General features: G+C 39.3%; 1 protein-coding gene across 13 annotated transcripts in view; it reads left to right on the top strand.

Moving 5' to 3' along the window:
• The window catches only part of LOC140465522 (doublecortin domain-containing protein 2), a 137,686-nt gene that overhangs the window by 69,715 nt on the left and 53,451 nt on the right, over positions 1-14,520 (top strand). The window lies entirely within an intron of this gene.

A 14,520-nucleotide genomic window follows, 5' to 3' on the forward strand; every position in this document is an offset into this window, starting at 1 on the left:
TTGTCTTTCTAAATGGTAATGCATAAATATTGTTCAATGTAAAATTAGCTGCTGCTCATAGATTGCATGTGAGGGGCTTTCAGATTCTTCTCGAGTGAGAGAGTGGCTTTTAATATTTTGAAAGTAAATGCCACATTCCCTAGATCAAATCTGTTGACAGGAACTGTTAAACATGTCCTGAAAAGAATGTGTATCATTTATTTTTGTACTGCAGGCAATATATTAATGTGATGAAGTGGTGATATAATTATAACTGAGGTGTGATGGCCTGTAGAAGCAAGACTAGGATTTGTATATGGTAGTAGGAATTCACACCATGAGGTATTTCACTTTTGGCTTGCTTGGTGTTAATGGGGTGTTAACAATCTCAGTATGAGTCCAGTTAACACTGACAATGTGATTGAATATGAATGTAACGGATTTAAACATCAGTCATCCACTGTATCTGAATGTTTCAGGCGGTAGAGCCTATCAATGTGCAAGGTGGGGGCCATTGATGTGAATAGGATTCTGATTACCATAGATTAAATTTAATCTGGTCGGTGTCTAAACTACACAGGTGGCTCCAGAGAGGCCTGACAAAGGTAAGGCTGGAATTTATGTTTTGTGGAACCAGGAAGTTCTGAAAAATGTTACATAGACTGCTGTCACCTTCACAATCATTGCTGCCTACTCTGGAAGTGCAAACATGATGGGACTGTAAAATAGTCAGCTTTTCTTGTGTAAGTTTTTAAAAGTATTTATTCTACCTGTAATGTGAGCTACATAAAAATAATGCCTTTAAGCACACAGCAGGAAGTGGGTACTGCAGATGCTGGAGATTAGAGTCAAGGTTAGAGTGGTGCTGGAAAAGCACAGCAGGTCAGGCAGCATCTGAGGAGCAGGAAAATCGACGTTTCGGGCAAAGACCCTTCATCAGGAATGAAGGGCTTTTGCCTGAAAAGTCGATTTTCCTGGTCCTCGGATGCTGCCTGACCTGCTGTGCTTTTCCAGCCCCACTCTAATCTTTATTACACAGGTGCCTGTGAATTAAAGATGTTTCTTGATGATTTATGTTTTCTTTCAGAGTCAGCAGCTGTTTGGTTGATTCTTAAAACACAGCCTATTGTAGTCAGATGACAGGCAGAACTGCAGCTTGCAGGATGGGTGGATAGAGAGAGAGAGAGAGAGAGAGAGAGTATCTGGTTAGGGGTTTGGTTTCTTTGGTGTTGTTCTTTTCTGCTCTGTGGTCTGGAGAAAAACAGTTTCTTAAACACAATCAAGGGGAATAATTGCCTCATCTGGGCTTATGCCCAACATGTTGACTTTCCTGCTCCTTGGATGTTGCCTGGCCTGCTGTGTTTTTCCAGAGCCACTCTTTTCGACTCATCACACGATCCCCTCTTACCAACTGACTGGTCACCCAAACATGTTCATTGCATGTTGTTTCCAGGTCCATAGTTTAGACATGATTAGATAATGGTTCGATGAATTCCTTTCTGAGCCAGAGTCTCTTGTCCTAATGCTTTGTAGAGTTTTTCAGTGCTATCCTGGAGAAACTTGCTTGCAACAGTCATCTTTGAGTTGGAGTAAGTATTTCTTACATCATGTCATTATTTGGGAAACTTGAGTCATTCGATCCTGCCGTTGAGCCCAGTATGTGGAAAGAACGCTTTTTTTTGAGCAAATGACATTGTAGCAGGTGGAAAACAATGAGTAACATGGAGGGATCATTCCCTCTGGGACACCCTAGTCCATTCCACAACCACAATACCACCTTCTCTCTCCATAGCACCTTCCCATGTTACTGCAGAAGGTACAATGCCTGCCTCTTCGCCACTTCCCTGCTCAGGGCCTAAACAGTCTTTGTAGGTGAAGCAGGATTTCACCTGTACTTCCTCCAGTCTTGTGTATTGTACTTGCTGCACCCAATTTGCTGCTATAATTGGAGAAACCAAGCGCCAACTGGGTGACTACTTTGCAGAACACCTCTGTTCTGTGCACAAGCATGACCCTGATCTTCCTGTAGCGAATCACTTTAACACAGCGCCCTGCTCGCATGCCCACATGTCAGCCATCGGAATACTGCAGTTTTCCAGTGAATCACAGCTCAAACTGGAGGAACAACATCTCATCTTCACAAGAGGCACTTTACAGCCTTCTGGATGTAATATTGAGTTCAACACCATTAAAAAGTGAATCATTTCTTCCCTTTCCTTTAACTTGTTATCATATGTTCTCCTCCCCCCATCCCAATTACTATCCTCGCAATTCTAACAGGAGACGTACCATTGTTCTGCCATTCTTACACACTGATCACTTAAGCTGAACTATCAACATCTTTTCACACTGGCACCCTACACCCATTGACCCTCCACCCTTCCACTATAGCATAAATGCTATCCCCTCCACACTTTATTTCAGCTCTGATGACGAGTCATCTTGACTCAAAATATTCGCTTGCTCTCTCTCCATGGATGCTGCCTGACCCATTGTGATCTCCAGCATTTGTTGTCTTCAGAGTAATTCTTCTGACAGTCTGTGGAGCTGCAGCTTTTTCTGTTACTAAGAAGAGACACCAGATACTAAAACCTTTTAAGAATTGATAGACATAATTAAGGAATATTACGAAGCAAAGCCTCCTCTAATTCTGAGATTCTATCACTTATATTCTGCAATTCAAGAACCAGGAGAATCTGTATCATGATCTTAAGTTAAAATGACTGGCAGAAGCCTGTGACTTTGGTTTAACTCTTAATGAGATGATGAGAGATTGTTTGGCCTATGGAATTAATGACATAACTATGTAAAACCACCCAGCTGGACTTCAAACGTGTACTACAGTTGGCTTTATCATTGGAAAGTGTGGCAAGTGGAGCATATGAGGGGTATGCCAGGGTATTCTGATGGAAATGGACATCCTTTCCAGTTCAACTGAGCATGGGGAACACCATTTGAGTGCAGGCAATTACATAGCTGAACAGAGGGTCCCCTCCCTCGTACCTGACTCTGAATGAGGCAGTACTAAACTCCAGGCCTATTAATTTATTAATAAAGGGTGACATGGTGTTGGTTAGGGGCCTCTGTGGAGCTAGTTCAGCTTGACCCCACCTGGTTGACTACACGGTTGAATATCTGCATTGTATTTGTGATTGACCAGGTCATAACTCATTCATACTCAGCCAAAGTGATTATCTTTGATTGGATTTTCTAGACCGACTGATTCCATTTTAATATGCAAGGTATGGGTGTAAATATGCGCCCATCTTCAAAGTTGCTGTTTTAAGTCACTGGAATGTTGTTTTGGTTCTTTTAAATTCAATTGGTGGTTTTAGCCCAATAATTAAATTGTTGTTTTAGGGATCAATGCAGTAGGCTTCATCAAGACACGGGTATGTTGCCCACAGCTTGGCCTTGGAAATGAGGTGGGGACATCTGTGTTATGAGTGTGCATAACCAGTTGGTTAAATCAATTCTGTATGTACTCTAACTGAACTAGGCCGACTTGTCTGCCCTGTGAACATTAGAGTTTGTTGTCTTGACATTGGGTTGAAGATGACCCACTTCAAACTTTGCCATTTGTAGAAAATGCAGATTTAACTTTTTAAGAAAATACAGCAGTGTGTTTCTGTCTCTGCTTAGAAGATGCTGACCTCTGCACTTCCAATGCTTGACTTAAATAGTACTCTGCATTTAACTGGGAGATGTGAATGAACTGAAAATGTGTTGCTGGAAAAGCGCAGCAGGTCAGGCAGCATCCAAGGAACAGGAGAATCGACGTTTCGGGCATGAGCCCTTCTTCAGCAACACATTTTCAGCTCTGATCTCCAGCATCGGCAGTCCTCACTTTCTCCTAGATGTGCATGAACTGCCAGCGTGGTATACTTCACCTCCACCTCTATTTGTATCTGATGTGGCAATGCTTATGTATATGTGAAGAAGACATGGTTAACTTTTTTTTATTGACTCATGGGACATGGTGTCACTGGCTGGGCCAGCATTTATTGCTCAAGTCTAGTTGCCTTTGAGAAGGTGGTGGTGAGCTGCCTTCTTGAACTGCTGCAGTCTATATGTTGTAGTAGACTCACAATGCTCTTAGGGAGGGAATTACAGGACTTTGGCTCAACAACAGTGGAAGGATGACGATATATTTCCAAGTCACGATAGTGTGTGGCTTGGAGGGGAACTTGTAAGTGGTTTAGTTCCCAGGTATGTGCTGCCATTGTCCTCTACGTGCCCTGCTTCTTAGCCTAAGGCTTCTTTATCAATTATTTCCCTAGTACCTTAAAGGATAGGAAAAACCGATCAAACACATTCATTTAAATATAAAAGTTATGATTCCTATTTGTCATGGAGTGACATTAGGGCCACTAATGGAAAGCCAATAGGTTTCTTTTTGTTCATAAGATGTGGTATTGCTGTTTAGGCCAGCATTTATCATCCATCCCGAATTGCTAGATGGCATTTTAGTGTCAACTAGGTAAAATAGAATTTCCCATTTGCAAATCCATGCTGATTATGCCCAAACAGATTATCATCAATCAACAGTCTATCTTTAAAATAGATTTTAACACTTTCCCTATTCTTGATACAAGGTTAACATGGTTTGGAATTCTGTTTTCTCTCTTGCTCCCTTAAATAGTTGGGTGACATTTGCTATCCACACAAATCATTGAAGAAGCTATAGGATTTTTGAAGATAATTACCAATGCATTGATTATCTCTATAGCCACCCACGTCAACACTCTGGGATGTAGACCATCACATCTTGGGGATTTATTAAATTTCAGCCTCTAACTTATCCAGTAGAATCTTCTATCTGATGCTAATTCTCTTCAACTCCTCATTCTCCCTAGCCACTTGGATCTCCAGTACTGGAACTTTTCTGGTATCTGTCTCAGTGAAAACCGATGCAAAGTAATAATTTAGATTTGCTGCTGTCTCTCTATTCCCTATCCGAAATTCTCACTAACTCTGTATGTAATGGACCCACTTTCATTTGCAACATTTCTCTTTTGTGTGCCGAGAGTAATTTTTACAGTCCCATTTTTGTGTTTTATTTTATTAGATTGCATTCATTCTCTTAGCCCTCTTTCTTATAAATTTCTTGGTCCTCTTTTGCTGTATTCTATAAACTACCCAATCCTCAGAATTATTGCTATTTCTGGCAATTTTATTGGCATTTTTAATCTGCAATCCTAAACTTCCTTTGTTTGTTTGACTGACATTTTTAGAGTTTTTGTTTCACCTTGAAGGAATGTATGGTTGATATAAGTCATGTAATAGTTCTTTAAAGACTACTCATTGCTTTTCCTGCATTTTCCTACTCCACCCCAGCCAATTTGTGCCTCATGTCTCCATTATTTGCCTTGTTTAAAGTTAGCAACCTTACTTCAAAAAGATTTACCTCACTTTCAAAGGTACAGTTGTAGATGTCAGCTCCCAGAGCTGTAATAATTCAACTGCACTTTGAGTAAAAAGGTGGTTTGTTGGATGTTTTGATTGAGAGTGTTCTGAATGAAATGTGCCAGTGTATGGTGGAAGAGCTGGAATAAATGGATTTCAAAGAGGTTTCAGGTGATGTGTGTGTATGACATTCATCTGAGCTCTTGATCCTGAAGTGACCTTTGGGCGCAGTGTCTTTGTTCACTCTGGTGTTTAATAAGGAGGTTTATGATGTATAGATTACTCTAACTGTGACGAAAAGTGAAGGAGTTGGTACTGTGTGAGATGCTGCTTGTTTTATGTCCCGATCCATTTGAAATGGGAACCATATCAGCTGTGTAAGATACAGTATCACTGTATTGTTCATGGTCCAACATAATGTAGGTGCAATGAAGGGAGAGACACAGATTAGACATGAGGTATATGATGGAGATGTCTGTCATCTACATCCTGTCTATGTGTAATGGTCCTGTACAATAGGACAAGGTCATAGGGAAATCAAGGATGTAGTAGACAGTGGCACTTACTCTGGCAACAGACTGCAACTGATCATTCATCCTCTTGTGGCAATACAATCCAGGATGATTGTGCACTAACTGTCTCAGCTACCCACACCTACACCCACACCCACACTGCCCTCATGAGGTGGGATGATAACTTGTTGGCATCCCTGATAAAATGTTCTCATGAAAACTGAAAATAAAGTTCCCTTTACTGTACTAATAACATGCCTCAGTCCAAGTGACTGTACCACACTGTTTCACACTGTGAGTAGCTTGATCAGTAATTCATAGACAGAGCATGGTCCAAATAACTACAGGAAGGCTAAAATCTATTTTGGTAACTTACTATTATTTCCATTTTAATTAATTACTTTATTGCTAATTTATGTTTTTTAGTTGTTAAATGATTATGTTAAGTTAATTCCAAAACATTTGCAAGCAGTTAGGTGATAACGAAATCACCCATTTTGTTCTTCTCATTCACTAACAGAATGTGGACATCTCTGGCTAGGACAGTTATGAGTCAACCACATTGCTGTGAGTCTGGTGTCAAATGTAGGCCAGACCAAGTAAGGATGACAGATTTTCTTCCTGAAAGGACATTAGTGAACCAAATGGGTTTTTCCAGCAATTGGTTTGATGGTCATCATTAGAAGCTTAATTCCAGATTGTTATTGAACTCAATTTCCAGTCTCTGCCATAGCAGCATTTGAACTCAGGTCCCCAAAACCTGAGTTCAAATCAATCATCTAGCAATGATATCACTAGGCCTATGCCTATCCCATAAGGAAGGATATTCTCAAACCTGTCTTAAACTGTATTATTGACTATATTGTAAAGGTACTTGAGTGTGAATTGTAATTACCAAAGAGATGGTGGCTAATTATACAAATAATTTAACATTAACAGATATCCTAAATAAAAAACTTAAAATGTTTTATTGCAATACACGTGTTTATATATTCTAGATAAATGTAAACTCATTTGGAGCTGTTACATTTGTACTTTTACAAGTGTCTTTTGTCCAAATTGAAATAAGATGAACAATCCTTCTGTTGCAAATCTCCACTTCAACTGTTGACAATCCATTCAGTGCACTGCCTGGTGTAAATTTATCTGAAACAAAATATACACAAATGTTCTACTTGCAACGGTCATTTGATGTATCTTCAGGCAAAGAGCTGACAAAGCCCCCTATGTTATAACTACCTCTAACAATAACAGCAATGGTGCAATTTACTTGTTGAAAGAGGTTTATCTTGAAGATCTGGGCAGTGTCAGTTTTCACCAGCAGCTTGTCATTTGCAGGGGTGTCACCTCTCTGACCCACCAATTTGTTGGTGTCAGCTTGATTTGGTTGGTGGCTCTTCTCGTTTCTTAGACAAAGGTTTATGGTTTCAAGTTTCGCACTAGGGTTTGAGCACATTATCCCATCTACTCTTCCAGTGCAGCGCTGGGGGAGTGATGTTGTCAAACATGTCATCCCCTTGGATGAGGCATTCAATTCATGTTGCACCTGGCTATACGCTTTTGTTCATGTAGGATGTTTACAGTTCTATGGGACTTCACAGAAAGGGAGGGAGTCTTCTTGATATCCTGCAAACATGCTTGTCTCAATCAGCATCAATGAGAAAATCATTATGAATTAATTATATCCTTAATATTTGAGTGTTCTTTCTGTGTATAAAATATTTAACTATGTGACAGTTACCGTTTCAAGATTTATGGAGATATAAGAATGCATATTGTCTTTTGGGTTATTTCAGGCCCTTGAAATTTAAGACAGTTCAGCAGTTAATGACTATAATGTTGGCAGGGGTCTGCTGGGAACTAAACCTTGGCTTGGATTGAATAGCTTCTCTCTGTGGACTTGGATTTCCAAAAGTTCTTGGATTGGGGCAGTGCTAGCCAGAGATGGTACAGGAGTAGGCACATCCAACATGATGTTCTTTTTTTTTGCTGGTCATGGGAGGCATTGCCCTTGTGGGATTATTGCCAGAATATTAAACCAGGGACCTGAGTTTGAATCTCGCCATGGCAGATGGTGAAATTTGAAATCACTAAAATATCTGGAATTAAAAGCCTAATGATGACCATGAAACTGTTGTCAATTGTTGAAAAAACCCATTTGGTTCAATAACGCCCTGTAGGGAAGGGAATCTGTCATCCTCCCAGGTTCAATTCCAGCCTCAGTCTGTGTGGAGTTTGCACATTCTCCTCATGTTTACGTGGGTTTCCTCCAGGTGCTCCGGTTTCGTCCCACAATCCAAAGATATGTAGGTCAGGTGAATTGCCCATGCTAAATTGCCCATAATGTTAGGTACATTAGTCAGAGGGAAATAGGTCTGGGTGGGTTACTCCTTGGAGAATCGGTGTGGACTGATTGGGCCGAAGAGCCTGTTTCCACACTGTAGGGAATCTAAGAAGTGATATCTATCTAAGAAGTAAACGTAGTTGATTCTTAAATGCCCTAGGAATTAGCTATAAATACTAGCCTAGAGAGTGATGCCCACATTCTACGAATTAATTAAACAAAAGTTCAGGATTGTGATGAAGTAATCCCCACTTGCTTGCACGAGTGTAGCTCCAACACACTCAAGAAGCTTGATATCATCCAGCACAAGATTGCATTTGATTGACTTCCCATCTATCACTTTCACTATTCACTTTATACATCACTGATGCACAGTGACAGAAGTTGTACCATCTGAAACATAGACAGCAGTGCCTTAGTAAGGCTCCATGAAGAACACATTCCTTGTCTTGTACAAATGAGAAGGATAAGGTCAGCATGGATGCGTGGAAACACCTCCCTCACGTGAGAAAGAGGAAACAGTGAAGGAGAAACATGACTAGCAACAATCTACAGTTCAAGCTGGTCAATAAGTGATTTTCATTAAATGGGTTAGGAGAGTAAAGATTAGAGTTCTTTGACTAATACTTCGGTGTCAGTTAGGTGACAAATTGGCAAGACTGATGCTTATTGAGTTGTAATTTTTTCTATTCATAGCTTCCGTTAATAGAATTTAACAACTTCAGGTGATTTAGGATGCTAGATATATCTGGAGCCACTGTCATAATAACAGCCATAGGCATCTCTCTTGATTAGAGAGAAACAATTGGTTGTGTAAAGCTTGAGAGTAACCATTCCACAAGTGGGGCCATGAAGCGCCACTGATGGTATTATTCTAAACCACACTCCAGTCATCTAGCCTACTGAGCTGACACCATATGGTTGCAAGGTATATATAGTTAGAAATCAGTTACTTTTACAAATCAAAATCTCGTACCTTTTGGAACAGAGAAAATCACTGCTCGCATTTGTGATCTAACCAAGAACCAGTGAAATTCACAGCAGGCAAATCAGGCCTTGGCTTGAGACAGGATCATTGATACATGAGAAGGTTTCCTGTTACAAGAGAAAGCAGCCAAGATAACTGGAAAATGATTAGACCGCTTGACACAGAGCGAGGGTCATTAATACAACAAGATTTTGCCAAGAGCAATTTCAAGAGCCTTAATGCATTACTGCTTTTGCCAAAAAGAGCTGAGGTGCAACCAGTTTCTTTTCATTCAGAGCAGTCATACAAGTCCTCTCAACAGGAAGGTAGCCAGAGAATGATCCATGGCTAGCTTCAATGCCAAGAGTACAAATATATGACCTGACATTTTTTCAAGCAAGAGTACAGCTAAGAGCATAGATACGTAGTAAGGCTTATTGCCAGGACTGGTGTGAGTCAACAACATAAATACCTGATGAATTCCTATCAGAAGGGCTGCCAAGAGTTCTGATACATGACAAGGCCTCCTGCTCAGACTAGGACCAGGAGCACTGATACGTAATTTAACCTCCTGCCAGCAGTGGAATCAGAAGCGCTGGCACTGGACCAGGCATTTTGTTTTGAAGGATTGAACCAGAACAATGATACATGGCAAGACTTCTTTGCCAGGAACAGACTCAGTGAGGAGAACAGATATATAATTAGACCTCCTGTCATGACTGGAGTCAGGAATGAAAGGGTTTGATGGGCTTTTGTCAGAAACAGCTTGAATCTCATGCACTTGTACGTGCCAATGCCTTTTGCCAGAATGGGATTATGTTGGAGGTTGTGATACATGATAATCCCAACGGATGTACAACGAAGACCACTGATGCATGAAAGCTGGGAAACTGATAAATACGAAGGCATCTGGACAAAAGCATTCAAAGCACTGAGACACCAAATTAATATAACAGCAGGCTGAATTAAAGGAGGGGTTAGCAAAAGTTCCTGATGATGGGAATCGATTACAATGTGCAATTCTCTCATGTAAATTGTTGAACCATCTTAAGACAAATACAAAATTCTGCAGATATTGGAAGTCTGCGATAATAGCAGAAAAAGCTGGAAATATTCAACAGGTCTGCTAACATTTGTGGAGTGAAAAACAAGTTCTCATTTCAGGACTACGGCCTTTCTTCAAAACTGGAAGAAGTGAGAGGTGTAACAGATATTTAAACAAAGGGAAAAGGAAACATCTGTGATAGGATTTCGGCAGCAGAGGTTCAATAGCAAAAGCGATGATGCTGCAATCCAAATGTGGATGGTAATGAGGCAAGTAAATAAATAAAAGATGGTTCGAGAGGTAGTATTAGTGGGAAGAGTAGGAACATTATCATCAGCAACTGAAGTAATGTGAACAATGATTAGGATTTGAGATTGTTGAACTTGAGTTATTCCAAAGTCAGCCAGTGTTGTATTTTCACTATTGTCTCTGGCTGTCCCATCTCAATTCTTATCACTCAGGTCTCCCCAAAAGTTTTAGCTTTTTTTACGCTCATGCCTCACAATGATGAATTTCAAGCCAGCAAGGATTTGCTTAAGGTAACTCATATTTAACAAAAGTTATGATCTCCTTAGAGGCCAATAAGCTTTTAAATAGACAGAAATCTCCACAGCAGAAAGAAACCTGCAGACAAGTTTTTGTTGATGAAAATTTTAAAAATTTTACTGGAACAAGCCAACCAGAATTAACATAATTCAAACATTCATTAATGGGTGAAGGATATTTCCAATAAACGGTAAATTTTGCATTAATAGTTGAAATGATGATACACCTCAGGTAGTTACAGGCATTTGCAAAACAACTTGTACAAAATAGGACCACGCATAACCTCACAGTCTTGCCAACAGTCTTTATGCTATATGGGGTCTCTCACTTACCACTCATTTCATCCTTGAGTCAAATTCACAAGTAATCATATTCTATCTGAATTCCTGGACAGGGTTACCACTGACAAGATACTCATTAATAGAATCTTTCTCTCCAGGCTCACAAGTCATGTTGGCAAATCCCTTCTCAGGCATCTTTGACATTCTAGTCCGTGCTGGTAATATTGAAGCAGTTGCAATGGATCTTATCCAAAATCACAAACTATTGTAAAACCATAAAATCTGGTAAAATTCAGCAGGTCCACCAGCAAATGTGGAGGGAGAAACAGGTTAATACTTTGATGCATTATGTCACTTCCTTACATATGTTGCCCTTCCAATCTTCAGCTCACTGCTCTTTCTAGCATTATAACACACAGTCTCTGCTGTATTCTCAGAAATCCACATTCATATCTGGATTTGTTCAATGGTTGCTAAACAGAAAATGACTTATTTTGGTGAGAACCTTGCATGATTCCTGTTTGCACAAACTCTCTTTAAGTTCTGAACTGACAACAGAAACCACCGGTGGACTCAATCCCAATCCCAGTTTTTTTTGCGTTCTGCTTCCGGTCATCTCCATGGCAACCTCAGGTCACATGGTCATTTCTTGCATCATGATGATATCATAAACAGGAAACTAATCAGTGCTTTTTTTCAGAATACTTCCCAGAATACTTCTGGTCTTGATGGTACACCACACAAAAGAATATAATGGCTTTCCCAGAACATGGATCATCACATTTTAAGGCTACTTTCCTCTTCCTCAAAACTGGTCTCACCACCCTTGAGCTCTCTAGTTTCCCAAGACCTGGCCTAGGTTAAACTTTAAGGCAGGTTAAATGTGAGACTGTTAACCATATTATAATATTTAATTAGTCAACTAATTAAATAATTAAATGTCTACTTCCTGTCTCACTTCTATTAAACCCAAAATTAAGAGCTTAGAGCTACTTTGGGATTGGTTGTGAAATCTAATTGGATTTTAACACCTGACCCTAACTAACCTATTTTTAGGGGCTACAGTAACCCCAAATGAGATGAATACTGGCATATAATTCATCCGGATGAAGTTTGGTATAGGAACCCTTTGAATAGACCTGTATAGATGAGAGACATGGTCGGCGTGACGTTAGGTCCAGTCATGTATAAAGCTGGGATAGATGCGATGGTGCTGATTAAACATTTGAAACATAGGAAAGTTGCAAGCTTACAAATGGTGCGGGAGCAAAATATGCCTGGAACATTGACTGCCTTTCCGACTGTTCCGGAACCCTTGGTGTTTCCTCTCTATGAAGCATTAACGATACCTCAGTATCTGAAATGGAAACAGCAGATGTCACCACCTTAATGCCTTTGCTGCCTGAGGGGGATAATGAATTTCATCTGAGACACGCCAGGTGCAAGAGGCGAGCTACTCTGCATTAAATACTAACTGTATCAGTGGAAGAGTTGGAGGAACTTGACCTGGAACTTAAAAGCCACAATCAGGGAACTCATATTCAATGAGGTTCACCTGGCTGACCTCTTTCCAATCACTACAACAACATTCTCTCATACTTTGAATCATTTAAAATATTCTATTATGTTTCTGATCTACCCAATGGACCATTGAAGTGATAGAATTGTTTACTGTAATGCTGACTGACTTCGACACCAACCAAAATAAATTAAGCAAATTCCAAAAGTACGTACTAAAGGATTCAAGTATTTCAAGGAATTGTTTCCCTTTTGAAATTAAGTGTTTTGTTTGCATAAGATGCCACCTTTCACAGCAAATGCAACCAGTGTTCAACTAAATTTCACATGAATGATGATGTAGTTGGCTCATGACTTAACATGTAATGGCAAAAATCCCCAAAAAATTAAACACTCCCCCAGGTTTTTGTAAATTCAATGTCATTGGATTCTAGAGCTGCAGACAACATTATTTTCATACATAAAGTTACTTAATAAGATAAAAGCCCATGGTGTTGGTTGATATATTAGCATGACTCTCTAATTAATAGAAAGTAGAGTTGGGTTAAGAGGCAATTTCAGGATGCCAATCTATAACCAGTAGAGTGCCACAGGAACAGTACAGCAGATATAATTATTTATACTTTATATTAATAACTTGGATGATGGAACTGAATGCATTATAGCTGTGTTGGCAGATCACTTAAAAGTAGGGGGGATGGCAAGTAATGAGGATGACACAGTCTTGAGAGGGATATAGGCATCTTAAGTGGTTGGGACAAAACTAATACTAATCCCTAAACCATGGGAAACTCAATATTAACGGAAGTCCATTCCAAATGTTTAATCCCCTCAAGCACTTGACCCCTTGTAAAAAAAAACAAACATTTGCATTTATAATCCCAGATCAATAACAGACCATTTTGTAACTTTTGATTTATGAATCAAAATGTGAATAAACATCCCACCATTGGGATAATGGCAGTTTGTTGAAGCAGTCAAGTGGTAAAAAAGCTATAGTGATAGCCCCCAGGCTTATGACAACAACCATTTATTGAAACTGCTATTTCTAAATGAAAGAGATGCAATATTTTTTGATATTCAAGAAGAAGTAGGTAGTAATTATTATAAGAACATATATCCAGGTTGCCAAATTTTATTGCCACATTGCCGTCATCCAACAAATAGTAACGGCCACTTAGGAAATAAGAGAATGAGGAGGCCATTTGGCCCTTTGAGCCTGCTCTACCATTCAATGTTATGACTGATCTTCTACAGCAACAACATTTTCCCAGACTATACTGAATATCTAGAAATCTATCGACTTCTGTTTTCAACATACTTAATGACTGAGACTCAGGGACTGATACAACAAATGCACTAGATGGAGCTCCAAAATCGAGAGTCCAAAGTATTTATAAGTTACGTGAACCAAATGACATAACAGTGGCCAAAAGTTCTCCACTGTTGGTGGTTAATTCTGTCCCATGAGTCTGAATGATAACTTTACTCACCAATTATGTGATAATTCAATATAATTAGTTTTGCAATTGATGAGAATTCAATTCCACTATCTGCATTTATGTAAAGTGTAAGTTCATTTTATGTGCATGATATCAAATTTGTAGTTATATGTATTTCTGTCCAATTGTTGGATCATTTAGTAGTTATAATTAGTGTTGGCAAACAGAGAATGAAAATCAGAAGTTTAACATTTTTGTAGGAAGTCATAACTAATTGTAAGTACAGATTCATTTTTGTGTTTTGTGTGTGCTCAATATAAATTCTTAATGTTGAATTGAATAATAGGAAATTCCGTTTAAACTAAATTCTTTTTCATCCTATATGTAGGAAGAAAGCTCGTTCATGTGGGGAAAAAAATCAGTTCACCCTTTCTTGTGCAAAATTAACTATTGATTTTGTCCTCTGAATGTGAATGACAA

This window comes from Chiloscyllium punctatum, chromosome 3 (genome assembly GCF_047496795.1).
Source record: "Chiloscyllium punctatum isolate Juve2018m chromosome 3, sChiPun1.3, whole genome shotgun sequence".
Classification (NCBI taxonomy): Eukaryota; Metazoa; Chordata; class Chondrichthyes; order Orectolobiformes; family Hemiscylliidae; genus Chiloscyllium; species Chiloscyllium punctatum.